The sequence below is a fragment of the Suncus etruscus genome, chromosome 7, assembly GCF_024139225.1.
Source record: "Suncus etruscus isolate mSunEtr1 chromosome 7, mSunEtr1.pri.cur, whole genome shotgun sequence".
Taxonomy (NCBI): Eukaryota; Metazoa; Chordata; class Mammalia; order Eulipotyphla; family Soricidae; genus Suncus; species Suncus etruscus.
In genome coordinates this window covers 64896127-64909604 of record NC_064854.1, presented here as the reverse complement: position 1 = coordinate 64909604, position 13478 = coordinate 64896127, and the positions used below count along the sequence as shown (strand labels likewise).

Sequence of the window (13478 nt, the reverse complement as noted above, 5' to 3'; positions counted from 1 at the left end):
AAACCATAATATTATCATTATAAATATTTGGAACTATACCTTTAATATATATAGCAATTTATATAATAGATTACTTATATTTTCTCTAAATTGAAAGCATCATAGCATAGACAAATATTAGGAGTGTGAGATCAAGCATAAGTTATTAAGAGACTAATAATGACATGTAATATATTATCAACAAAGTACTCTCACTGCTCCTTCAATAAAATTTTAAAAAAACTATAAGTTAAATATAGGATCAAAAGGTTTTTAAAAAGTCCTTGTTTTCCTAAAGAATTTTAATTTGTCTTTTAATAATTCTCTAGGTAGAATAAATATGAAGGAACATAAGTAATTAAAGTAGTGCTTTATTTGTTATAGTATCATTATAGTTTTATAACAATTGTTATAGTATAGATGGCAATGTGTCAGGTATGTATCAGGGTTGGGGAAAATGCAGAGACTATAATTATATAGGTACAGTCATGTTAGTCATATTAATTATCACTGCAGATGAATTTTAATAGTAAAGGGGAGTTTATTAATAAAGAATTTTTGCCAATCAATCTGAGCAACTTAAATTTCAACTGATAGGGTCTAGAGACCTCTTGTAAATTTTAAGCAAAAGAATGACATGATCTCAGAAGCACTTGAAATGAAGTGGTCTAGCAGCAGTTATTGACTGACTTTATAGTCTCCAACACTTATATTCTTTGAATGATAAACTTGCTCTCTACTCCAAATTCTACCATCATTTTATGAGATTTCAGCATTCAGTGGGATATTGAACCAAGTTCTAATTTTATTATGATATCCTAAATAACTTCACTTCACTCACAATACCATGGCCAATCTTACTTTAGTTAAAATGCACTAGTCAGAAAATTTGAGTACAAATAGTTCCAGTTATAGTCTCTCCACTTCTCTCATACCTGGTGTCCCCGCTGACCTGTTAATTTTTTCTGATATCTCTTCTCACCAACATATTTATTCCATTTTCTCTAATATTTTTGCATTATTCCCACTTAGATAACTATACACCTAGATCCATTTCTATAAATGTATAGCCCTTTCACATTTAGGTTTTTAGATTGAGAGTACTTCAAATATATGATCTTTTTGCTTGGACAAGCCAAGAATCTTTTCTTGAGAGAAAGATTCATTATCAGAAATTTTTCATGATCTTTCTCTTCTTTCTGTTGTTAAAATTTGTATTGAAATTACCCTCTATAAAATTTATTTTTGTATCTTCACTATTCAATATATCTGGACATAAGTTTTATCTTTCCACATAATATAATATCCAGTGACTAAAAATAAGCTTGGTAGAGGTTCATTGCATTTTTAGCTATGAGTCTTATTTTCATTCATATTTTCATTCCTCTGACCTCATATAATTTATATAATATAAATCAATTTATGATTCATGAATTAATTTTTGCTTTAAGAATTTGTCTTTGTAAATCACACCCGATAGTGCTGAGATCATATTCATGCAGTCAAGGATCAGCTTTTGGCTGAAAACAATATGGAGTGTCAGAGATTGAACCTGGGTTGGCCATGTGTAAGATAAACACCTTAAACACTGTATTATCTCTCAATCCCCATGAATTAGTGAGTTGATATGGTGTATCATGGTGATTGATTTACATATGTTAAACCATCCTTGCATTCCTGGAATGAAACCTACTTGGTTGTGGTATACGACCTTCTTGATGAGGCTTTGGATCTGATTTGCCAGAATATTGTTGAGGATCATTGCATTTGTGTTTATCAGGAATATTGGTCTGTAGTTTTTGCAGCATCTCAGTCTGGTTTTGGTATCAGGGTGATGTTAGTTTCATAAACACTATTTGGGAGTGTTCCTGTTTCTTAAATTTTCTGAAAGACCCTGAAAGGGATTAGTAGGAATTCCTCTTAAAAGCTTGGAAAGAATTAATTACAGAATCCAGCTAGGCCTGGGCTTTTGTTTTTTGGAAGACTTTTGATTACCATTTTAATTTCCTCAGTAGTGATGGGTCTGTTTTGATATGCTAGATCATCTTGGCTTAATCGTGGAACATTATGAGTCCAAGAATTTATCCATTTCTTCCAGGTTCTCATGTTTTGTGGCATAGTTTCTCAAAGTAATCTCTGATTACCCTTTGAATCACTGCAGTATCTGTAATGATCTCTTCCTTTGTATTTCTTATCTGGTTTATTAAGTTTCTCTCTCTCCATTTCTTTGTAAGTTTTGTTAGTGGTTTATGAATCTTTTTTATTTTTTCAAAGAACCAATTTTTGCTTTCATTGATCTTTTGGATTGAAAGAAGTGAAAAACGTATTTTCCCCTAAGATTGTTCCTTTTTTCCCCCTTTACACATTCCTGATGGGAGTTGTCTGTCTCTTTCTCATGCAATGCAATGTTCCCCCCTCACCCTCCCCTCAATTTATCCTAACAGACCAATGAGTTATGTTAACTACCTGCTTGTCTCTTATCTACTGAGCTACAGGTGCTGATCCATTTGCTGGCTCCCCATGGTTTTACAGACCCCGCATTATTCGTCTTGAAGACATCTTGGAGACTTGAAGTCTGGGTCCCTGCTCACACCTACCCTAAAAATCTCCGGATTCTCCTACATCAAAGCCCATTCCTGTTTCCACTGTAAAAATAACACAGCCCACCTGAAAACTGTATTAAAAAACCCTGATTTCAGACCTCGGGGTTCGCAACCTCTGCTCTGCTCTGAGCATGTTTCGAACCTCTGATCGATCAGATTAAAGTGGAACTTGCTTGCAATTGCTGAGCATGTGCCTTTTTCACTATTCTGCGCTGGGCAATTGGGGGGACGGGTCGCCCGGACTTTTCAGGATTGTTTTTAGATTTCCACTCCACATAATAATATCAATAGATGCAGAGAAAGCATTTGATAAGGTCCAACACCCATTCTTGATAAAAAATAATTTTATCAAGATGGGAATGGAAGGAACTTTTCTCAATATAGTCAAGGCCATCTACCACAAGCCAATGGAAAATATTATTATCAATAAAGATAAGCTAAAAACATTTCATCTAAAATCTGGTCTAAAACTAGGCTGCCTTTTCTCACCACTCCTATTTAACATAGTTCTGGAAGTTCTTTACATAGCAATTAGGAAAGAAAATGATATCAAGAACATCCAGATAGGAAAGGAAGAAAGAAGATAGGAATGGAATAAGTCAAGCTCTCACTGTTTGCAGATGACATGCTACTATTTTAGAAAACCTTAAAGATTCTACCAAAAAGCTTCTAGAAACAATATAGAAAAGTGGCAAGCTACAAAATTAACACACACAAAAAAAATCAATGGTCTTCTTAACAAAAGAGGTGAAGAATCTATAAAAAAAAAACTACAAAACATTAGTTCAAGAAATAAAAGGGGACACAAGAAAGTGGAGACACAAACCCTGCTCATGGAATGGAAAAATTAACATAATTAAAATGGCAATATTCCCCAAAGCATTGTACAGATTTAATGCAATCCCTGTAAGAATACCCATGACATTCTTCAAAAAATAAAGTGGATCAGGGGCCAGAGAGATAGTGTATCAGTAGGGCATTTGCCTTGCAAGCAACCAACACAGGACCAATGGTGGTTCAAATTCAGGCATTCCATATGGTCCTCCGTGAAGGTCAGGAGCGATTTCTGAGCAGAAAGCCAAGAGTAACCCCTGAATGCTGGTGGGTGTGATCTAAAAACCGAAAAAAAAAAGTGGTTCAAACATTCCTGAATTTCACTTGGAACAATAAACACCCACAAATAACTTGAGCAACCCATAGAAAAAAGAACATGGGAGGTTTCACATTCCTCAACTTTAAATTGTATTACAAAGCAATAATCATTAAAACAGCTTGGTATTGGAATAAAGAGAGACCCTCAGATTAATGGTATAGAAATTAGCATTCAGAGAATGTTTCCCAGACCATTTATCTTTGATAAAGAGGCAATAAATGCAAAAGGGAGCAAGAAAAGGCTCTTTGACAGGTGCCATTGCGAAAAGTGGTCAGCCACATGCAAAAAAGTGAAATCAGACCTCCATCTAACACCAAGCACAAAGGTCAAATCCAAATGGATTAAGGACCTTCAAATCATACCTGAAACCTTAAGGTATATATAACAACACAAAGGTAAGACACTCCAAGACTTTGAGACTAAAGGCATCTTCACAAAGAAAACATTACTCTCCAAACAAGTGGGAGTGAAGATAAACAGATGGGACTATATTGAGCTGAAAAGCTTTTGCACCTCAAAGGAAATAGTGACAAGGATACAATGGCCACCCACAAAATGAGAGAAACTATTTACCAAATACACATCAGTTAAGGGGCTAATATCTAAGATATACCAGGTACTGACAGAACTTAAAAAGAAAAAAACCTCTAATCCCATCAAAAAATGGGAGAAGAAATGAACAGACACTTCCTCAAAGAAAAAAATACAAATGGCCAAAAGGCACATGAAAAATTGCTCCACATCACTAATCATCAGGGAGAAGCAAATCAAAAAAACAATGACGTACAATTTCACACCACAGAAACTGGCACACATCACAAAGAACACGAACAATCTGTGCTGGTGGGAATGTTGGAGAAAGAAACTCTTAATCACTGCTTGGGGGAAGGCCGTCTAGTTCAGCCCATATAAAAAATAATATGGAGAGGGGAGGGACCACAGACCATGAAAACTGGCTAAGCTTTGCAAAACCCAGCTCCCTGTGTGTGACACCAGGCAGGGAAAATCCGCGAAAGTACACCGGCCCAGTGGGGCCCAACTGTGAAAAACTATGTGTGACCTGTCTATGTCTGTCTACTGTGCTCTTGCGTGAAACTCTTGCAAGTGGGGCAAAAAGAGGCTCCAGAAACCTCGCTCGCCCAGATGCCATTTTCAGGGAGGGACTACAGAGCATGAAAACCGGCTAAGCTTTGCAAAAGCTGGCTCCCTGTGTGTGACACCAGGCAGGGAAAATCCGCGAAAGTACACTGGCCCAGTAGGGCCCAACTGTGAAAAACTGTGAGTGTGACCTGTCTATGTCTGTCTACTGTCCTCTTGCGTGAAACTCTTGCGAGTGGGGCAAAAAAAGGCTCCAGCGGAGCACTCTTTCTAAGGAAAGAACTCCACTGCAACAAGAAGGAAAAATCACACTAAGAACGGCGCTATATCACAGAAGCAAACATTTCTCTCCGGACTGTCTTCTCTGTTGCATGCTCGGGCCTAAGATTTGACCCAGTGTGAGGCTTCATCCACGGAGGACTCCCCTCCCTTAGAGGCAAGTCAGCCCATCCAGGAAGGGAGGAGCCAGAGGAGTGTGCTGCCTGCATCATATAGACAATGAATACCACCACAACATGTAGAAAAACCCACAATACAAGTGTGACAATGGGGAAACAACGCAGGCCAGCATCAGACATAGAGAATGAAGATGACAATTCTGAGGACCAGATAATGACCAACCAACTAATCAACCTCTCAGATAAGGACTTTAGACTAGCAATATGGAAGATGCTCAATGGACTCCAAGAAACCATGGATCGAGTTGAACAGAACACTAATAAGAACCAAGAAAATATGAAGACAGAAATCACAAAACTCCAAACTAAAATAACATGTCAACTAACAAGACTGAAAAAGTCAGTAAACGAAGTGAATGACAAAATGGATAAGCTCTGGGACAGGGTATCAGAAGCTGAGAATAGACTTGGTGCTGTGGAAGATGAGATACATAACAATTCCATACAGCAGGAGAGATTGGACAAAAAACTTAAAGCAAATGAGCAGACAATGGAAAAATTAGTCAAAGAATGGGAACAGATGAAAATAGAAGTCTATGATAAGATCAACAGAAACAACCTAAGAATCATTGGAGTCCCAGAGACCCAAGAAGAAAATTTCCAGGAAGAATCAACGGTCAAGAACATCATTAAAGAGAAACTTCTAGAGCTAAAGAATATATGTGATCAAATTCTGCATGCCCGAAGAGTACCAACCAAAAGAGACCCCAGAAAAACCACCCCAAGACACATCCTAGTCACAATGACAAATCCCACAGATAGAGACAGAATTCTGAAAACAGGAAGATCAAAAGGGGAAATCACGTTCAAGCAAGCTTCCCTGAGATTTACAGCAGACCTGTCACCAGAAACTCAATGCCAGAAAGCAGTGGTGGGATATTGTGACAAGACTGAATGAAATGAATGCTTCACCCAGAATACTATACCCAGCAAAACTCACTTTCCGGTTTGAAGGAAGAATACATGGTTTCACAGACAAAAAACAGCTCAGAAACTTCACAGACACAAAACCAGTCTTAAGAGAAAAACTGAAAGACCTAATCTAAGACAAGACTAACCAAAAGACACACCAAATTTCGAAATAAAGATGGCGTTAAATCCTAGGACAATTCTTTTTCTCAACGTCAATGGACTAAATGCACCAGTTAAGAGACACAGAGTGGCTAAATGGATCAAAAAACTCAATCCATCCTTCTGCTGCCTACAAGAAACACACCTGAATAGTCAGAACAAACATAGACTCAAAATAAAAGGCTGGAGAAAAATTATCCAAGCAAACAACACCCATAAAGAAGCTGGAGTGGCCAATCTAATATCAGATAATGCAAACTTTATACTCAGGAAGGTTGTAAGGGACAAAGATGGACACTTTATATTAATCAAGGGGTACGTAGAGCAGGAAGAATTCACTCTCCTAAACATATATGCACCGAATGAGGGGCCAGCAAAATATTTAATACAACTGTTGACAAATCTGAAAAATAATATCAACAACAACACAATAATTGTGGGGGACATTAACACGGCTTTGTCAACACTGGATAGGTCAACCAGACTGAAACCCAACAAGGATATACTAGACCTGAGGAGAGAAATGGAAGAAAGAGGCCTAGTGGATATATATAAGACACTCCATCCCCAGAAACCTGGATACACATTCTTCTCCAATGTACATGGGACATTCTCCAGGATAGACTACATGCTGGCACATAAAACATACCTCCATAAGATCAAGAGGATAGAAATTTTGCAGACTACCTTCGCTGACCACAAGGCTCTGAAATTATTTGTGAACTCCAAAGGGACTCAGAAGAAACACTTTAACACCTGGAAGTTAAACAGCCTCATGCTCAATAACCAGTGGGTCTGAGATGAAATCAAGGAGGAAATCAAAAGGTTCCTGGAAACAAATGACAATAAAGACACAAACTATCAGAACTTATGGGACACAGCAAAAGCAGTACTGAGAGGAAAATTTATAGCTTTGCAAGCACACATCAGGAAGGAAGAAGGAGCTTACCAGAGTAGCCTAATGACACAGCTAATAGAACTAGAAAGTGCTCAACAAAAGGACCCAAGAATAGGAAGACAGAAGGAAATAACAAAGCTAAGAGCAGAAATCAACGAAGTGGAAACTCAAAAAACAATCTGAAAGATCAACGAAAGCAGAAGTTGGTTCTTTGAAAAAATAAACAAGATTGATAGACCACTGGCAAACCTAACAAAGAAAAAGAGAGAGAAACTTGATAACTTGTATCAGAAATGAAAAAGGAGAGATCACTACTGATATGACAGAGATCAAATTGTAATCAGAAACTACTTTGAAAAACTCAACGCCACTAAAAATGAGAACCTGGAAGAAATGGATAAATTCTTGGACTCTTATAATCTTCCACGGTTGAAGGAAGAGGATGTAGCATATCTAAACACCCCCATCACCATTGATGAAATTAAAACAGTAATCAAATGTCTGCCGAAAAACTAAAGCCCAGGTCCAGATGGATTCACTAATGAATTCTATCAAACTTTCCAAGAGGAACTACTGCCAATCTTGGCAAGACTCTTTCATGAAATTGAACAAACAGAAACACTTGCAAATAGCTTTTATGAAGCCAACATCACCTTGATACCTAAACCAGACAGAGACGCTACCAAAAAAGAAAATTACAGACCAATATCACTGATGAATGCAGATGCAAAGATCCTCAACAAAATCCTGGCAAATAGGATTCAATGCCTCGTTAAAAAGATCATCCACTACGATCAAGTAGGTTTCATCCCAGGAATGGAAGGCTGGTTTAACATCCGTAAATCTATCAACATAATACACAACATCAATAACAAGAAAAATAAAAACCACATGATCATATCAATAGATGCAGAGAAAGCATTTGATAAGGTCCAACACCCATACTTGATCAAAACTCTCAGCAAGATGGGAATGGAGGGAACCTTTCTCAATATAGTGAAGGCCATCTACCACAAGCCAGTGGCAAATATTATCCTCAATGGAGAAAAACTGAAAGCCTTCCCTCTAAATTCTGGCACAAGACAAGGCTGTCCTCTCTCACCACTCCTATTCAACATAGCACTGGAAGTACTTGCTATAGCGATTAGGCAAGAAAAGGATATCAAGGGAGTCCAGATAGGAAAGGAAGAAGTCAAGCTCTCACTGTTTGCAGATGACATGATACTCTACTTGAAAACCCTAAAGACTCTACCAAAAAGCTTCTAGAAACAATAGACTCATATAGCAAGGTGGCAGGCTACAAAATTAACACATAAAAATCAATGGCCTCTCTATACACCAATAGTAATAAGGATGATATGGACATTAAGAAAACAACCCCATTCACAATAGTGCCACACAAACTCAAATATTTGGAATCAACTTGACTAAATATGTGAAGGACCTATACAAAGAAAACTATAAAACTCTGCTCCAAGAAATAAGAGGGGACACACGGAAATGGAAACACATACCCTGCTCATGGATTGGCAGGATTAACATCATCAAAATGGCAATACTCCCCAAGGCATTATACAGATTTAATGCCATCCCTCTAAAGATACCCATGACATTCTTCAAAGAAGTGGATCAGACACTTTTGAAATTCATTTGGAACAATAAACACCCTCGAATAGCTAAAGCAATCATTGGGAAAAAGAATATGGGAGGAATTACTTTCCCCAACTTTAAACTGTACTACAAAGCAACAGTTATCAAAACAGCATGGTATTGGAATAAGGATAGGTCCTCAGATCAGTGGAATAGGCTTGAATACTCAGAAAATGTTCGCCAGACATACAACCTCCTAATTTTTTATAAAGGAGCAGGAAATCCTAAATGGAGCAGGGAAAGCCTCTTCAACAAGTGGTGTTGGCACAATTGGATAGCCACTTGCAAAAAATTGAACTTAGACCCCCAGCTAACATCATGTACGAAGGTAAAATCCAAATGGATTAAAGACCTCGATATCAGCCCCAAACCCATAAGATATATAGAACAGCACATAGGCAAAACACTCCAAGACATTACAGGCATCTTCAAGGAGGAAACTGCACTCTCCAAGCAAGTGAAAGCAGAGATTAACAGATGGGAATATATTAAGCTGAGAAGCTTCTGCACCTCAAAGGAAATAGTGCCCAGGATACAAGAGCCACCCACTGAGTGGGAGAAACTATTCACCCAATACCCATCAGATAAGGGGCTAATCTCCAAAATATACAAGGCACTGACAGAACTTTACAAGTAAAAAACATCTAACCCCATCAAAAAATGGGGAGAAGAAATGAACAGACACTTTGACAAAGAAGAAATACACATGGCCAAAAGACACATGAAAAAATGTTCCACATCACTAATCATCAGGGAGATGCAAATCAAAACAACGATGAGATACCACCTCACACCCCAGAGAATGGCACACATCACAAAGAATGAGAATAAACAGTGTTGGCGGGGATGTGGAGAGAAAGGAACTCTTATCCACTGCTGGTGGGAATGCCGTCTAGTTCAACCTTTATGGAAAGCGATATGGAGATTCCTCCAAAAACTGGAAATCGAGCTCCCATACGATCCAGCTATACCACTCCTAGGAATATACCCTAGGAACACAAAAATACAATACAAAAACCCCTTCCTTACACCTATATTCATTGCAGCACTATTTACCATAGCAAGACTCTGGAAACAACCAAGATGCCCTTCAACCGACGAATGGCTAAAGAAACTGTGGTACATATACACAATGGAATATTATGCAGCTGTCAGGAGAGATGAAGTCATGAAATTTTCCTATACATGGATGTACACGGAATCTATTATGCTGAGTGAAATAAGTCAGAGAGAGAGAGAAAAACGCAGAATGGTCTCACTCATCTATGGGTTTTAAGAAAATTGAAAGACACCCTTGTAATAATAATTTTCAGACACAAAAGAGAAAAGAGCTGGAAGTTCCAGCTCACCTCAGAAAGCTCACCACAAAGAGTGATGAGTTTAGTTAGGGAAATTAACTACATTTTGGTCTGTCCTAATAATGAGAATGTATGAGGAAAATGGAGAGCCTGTCTAGAGTACAGGTGGGGGTCGGGTGGGGCGAAGGGAAACTTGGGACATTGGTGATGGGAATGTTGCACTGATGATGGGTGGTGTTCTTTACATGACTGAAACCCAAACACAATCATGTGTGTATTTATGGTGTTTAAATAAATTTAAAAAAAAGAAAAAAATAATAATATGGAGATTTCTCAAAAATTTGGAAATTGAGCTCCGATATGATCTAGCTATACCACTCCTAGGGATATGCCCTAAGAACACAAAAACACAATATATAAAATTCCTTCTGCATACGTATATTCATTGCAATACTATTTACAATATCTAGAATCTGGAAACAACCAAGATGCCCTTCAACAGAAGAATGAACTATGATTCATATACACAATGGAATATTATGCAGCCATCAGGAGAGATGAAGCCATAAAATTTTCCTATACATGGATGGGCATGGAAACTACTATGCGGAGTGAAATAAGTCAGGAGAGAGTTAGATACAGAATAGTCTCAACCATCTATGGGTTTTAAGAACAATAAAAGGCATTATTGTAATAATGCCCAGAGACAATAGAGCTGAGGACTGAAAGAACTGGCTCATGATATGAAGCTTACCACAAAGTGTGCTGAGTGCAGCTAGAGAAATAACTACACTAACAACTATCATGACCATGTTAATGAGTGAGCAAAGTAGAATGTCTGTTTCAAATACAGGCAGGGGTTGGGGGAGGTAGGCAATGGGGGGCACTGGTGGTTGAAATGTTGCACTGGCAATGGGAGAGTGTTCTTTTTTATTTTGGGTCACACCCAGTGACACTCAGGGGTGACTCCTTTGGCTATGTGCTTAGAAATCACTCCTGGCTTAGGGGGACCTTATGGGATGCCAGGCGATTGGACCAAGATCCATACTGAGTCAGCCGTGTGCAAGGCAAATGCCCTACCACTGCACCATCACTCTGGTTCCTAGGTGGCAGTGTTCTTTTTATGACTAAAACCCAACTACAGACATGTTTGTAATCATGGTGCTTAGATAAATATATTTTAAAATAAATAATAAATGCCTAAAACTCAACTATTAAAAAAATAGAATTAGTGAGTGCTGTTAATGGGAAAAATGAATAGAAGGCTAATCTGATGTAATGCATAACAATATTAAAAACACTAAATAACTGAGAAGAAAATAAAGAATGTTATGCTGAAATTTCAAATATAATTATTTTGTAAATTTTTCTTTAAAATATAGTACCTTATTGCCATGACAGGACTTCATCCAGGTTAGCTGACTACTAACAGAAGAGAACTGCATGTTGGCCCCACTGTCAGCAACACCTTTGGATAGACCTTCTACCCACTGCTTGGCAACAAGTCTATCCTGTCACTATCGCTGAGTTGGTGGTTTATGGGACTCAAGTGTATTACTTAGGAGAAAACTGCAAAGAAATTCCAAAGAAATTTAATTCAAGCTAGTTTACTATTATATCATGATGCCCATGTTTTCAGTTTGCTTTCAGAAAAAGAACCTATATGCTTGAGACCCCGTAGATGATACTTCATGGGGTAGACTCCTCTTACAGTGCTTATTACCATATTGCATTCTACTCTTGACATAAAACTTAGGATTTACTAAGAATGCTCCATGCACAACCTAACCCAGAAAGCCTTTCTTCAGCAAAGTTCATGATTTGCCTTGAAATTGGTAAACGTTTTCCCCTAGTCTTCCAGCCTCATATTTTTAAGCACTCTAATCCATTCCACATAGGCTAGTTCTTCATCAGCAACCTGTTGATTGCTCTTCAGTGTGTGTGTGAGAGTGTGTGTGGTGAACACCTCTGTCTGTCTAAGCTGTATTGTGCATAATGCCTGTCTATGTGGTATATAGTCCCTGTTTTATATAGCCCTTCCTTTTCCCCTCTCCCCCTGCCTACCACTTTACAAATCCTCTACTATCCTCTCACCCTCACACCACTAATCTGTTATTTCTCCCTATTTAACCCTTTTTTGCCCTCAGTTCTTAACTCCTCAGGAATCAGAACATTCCTCCTGACACAGCCAACTGCCAGCTGGTTTCTAATGTGAAAGGACAACCTCCCAGGCCACCTTGCCTCAGCCAGGAAGAAACTTCTGCCACCACTACTGCTGATTTAATCTATGCAGCCCTTTTTCTCCCATCTCCCCTCACTGGGAACTGCTACTTGCTTCCAGATTTGGTGCTGGAGATAACCTCTGCTTGAGGGTACTACCTGAACCCTGACTTTTGTGAACCATTTTTCAGAATCCACAGACCATATCTCAGGTTGCCACTGTGCTCTATATTTTATCCCCTCAGACTATTTCAAAAGAATTAAAGGGGATATTTATTATTTATTTATTTTTGGTTTAGGGGTCACACCCGGCAACGCTCAGGGGTAACTCCTGGCTCTGTGCTCAGAAATCACTCCTGGCAGACTCAGGGGACCATATGGAATGTCAAGATTTGAACCACCATCTTCCACATGCAAGGCAAAAGTCCTACCTCTATACTATCTCTCCGGCCCCTAAAGGGGATATTTATATTTTATTTGTTTATTTCTTTAGATGTATTTCCATAAAAACTATAATTCTTAGTATACATTTTCTTTTGTAGAGGTAGCTTTAACCATCTCTTTTTTGTGACTGCTAGGAGGAAATTCCAGTAGATAAGTTTCTCTTGAGATCTAAGTTCAGGTTAGAACCAGGTTATGAGGTTTGTTGAGCTTGTTATTTTTACACACATATGCATCAGTTGTATTATGTGGCATTGTTCTTGTTCCTCATAAAATGATGAAATCTTATGTATAGAAAGAAGTTCTTATCTAATAGATATAGGAACTCATAAATTTTATAGTTTATAGTTAGGGTGTCTTTCACCCTAAACACTTGTCATAGTGACTTGACTTAGGTCTCAATTGATTGAACATTGACTTCCAATCTTAAACCTCAGATCCCATCCTAGAAACTGACACAGTTTTCTGCAGCTCCAGCACTGGGAATTAAACTTTCACCTGGGGAGTCTCTAATGCCCTCCTGGCGACAACTTGCCCCAGGGTGGGTTCATATGACAACCTGTTGATTAGGAAACAGCAACAACTTGATTCTAAGGTAGGTTTCCCTGT

General features: G+C 38.3%; 1 protein-coding gene across 1 annotated transcript in view; it reads right to left on the bottom strand.

The window, feature by feature from the left end:
- Nucleotides 1–13478, bottom strand: part of FILIP1 (filamin A interacting protein 1) — a 141669-nt gene that overhangs the window by 102912 nt on the left and 25279 nt on the right.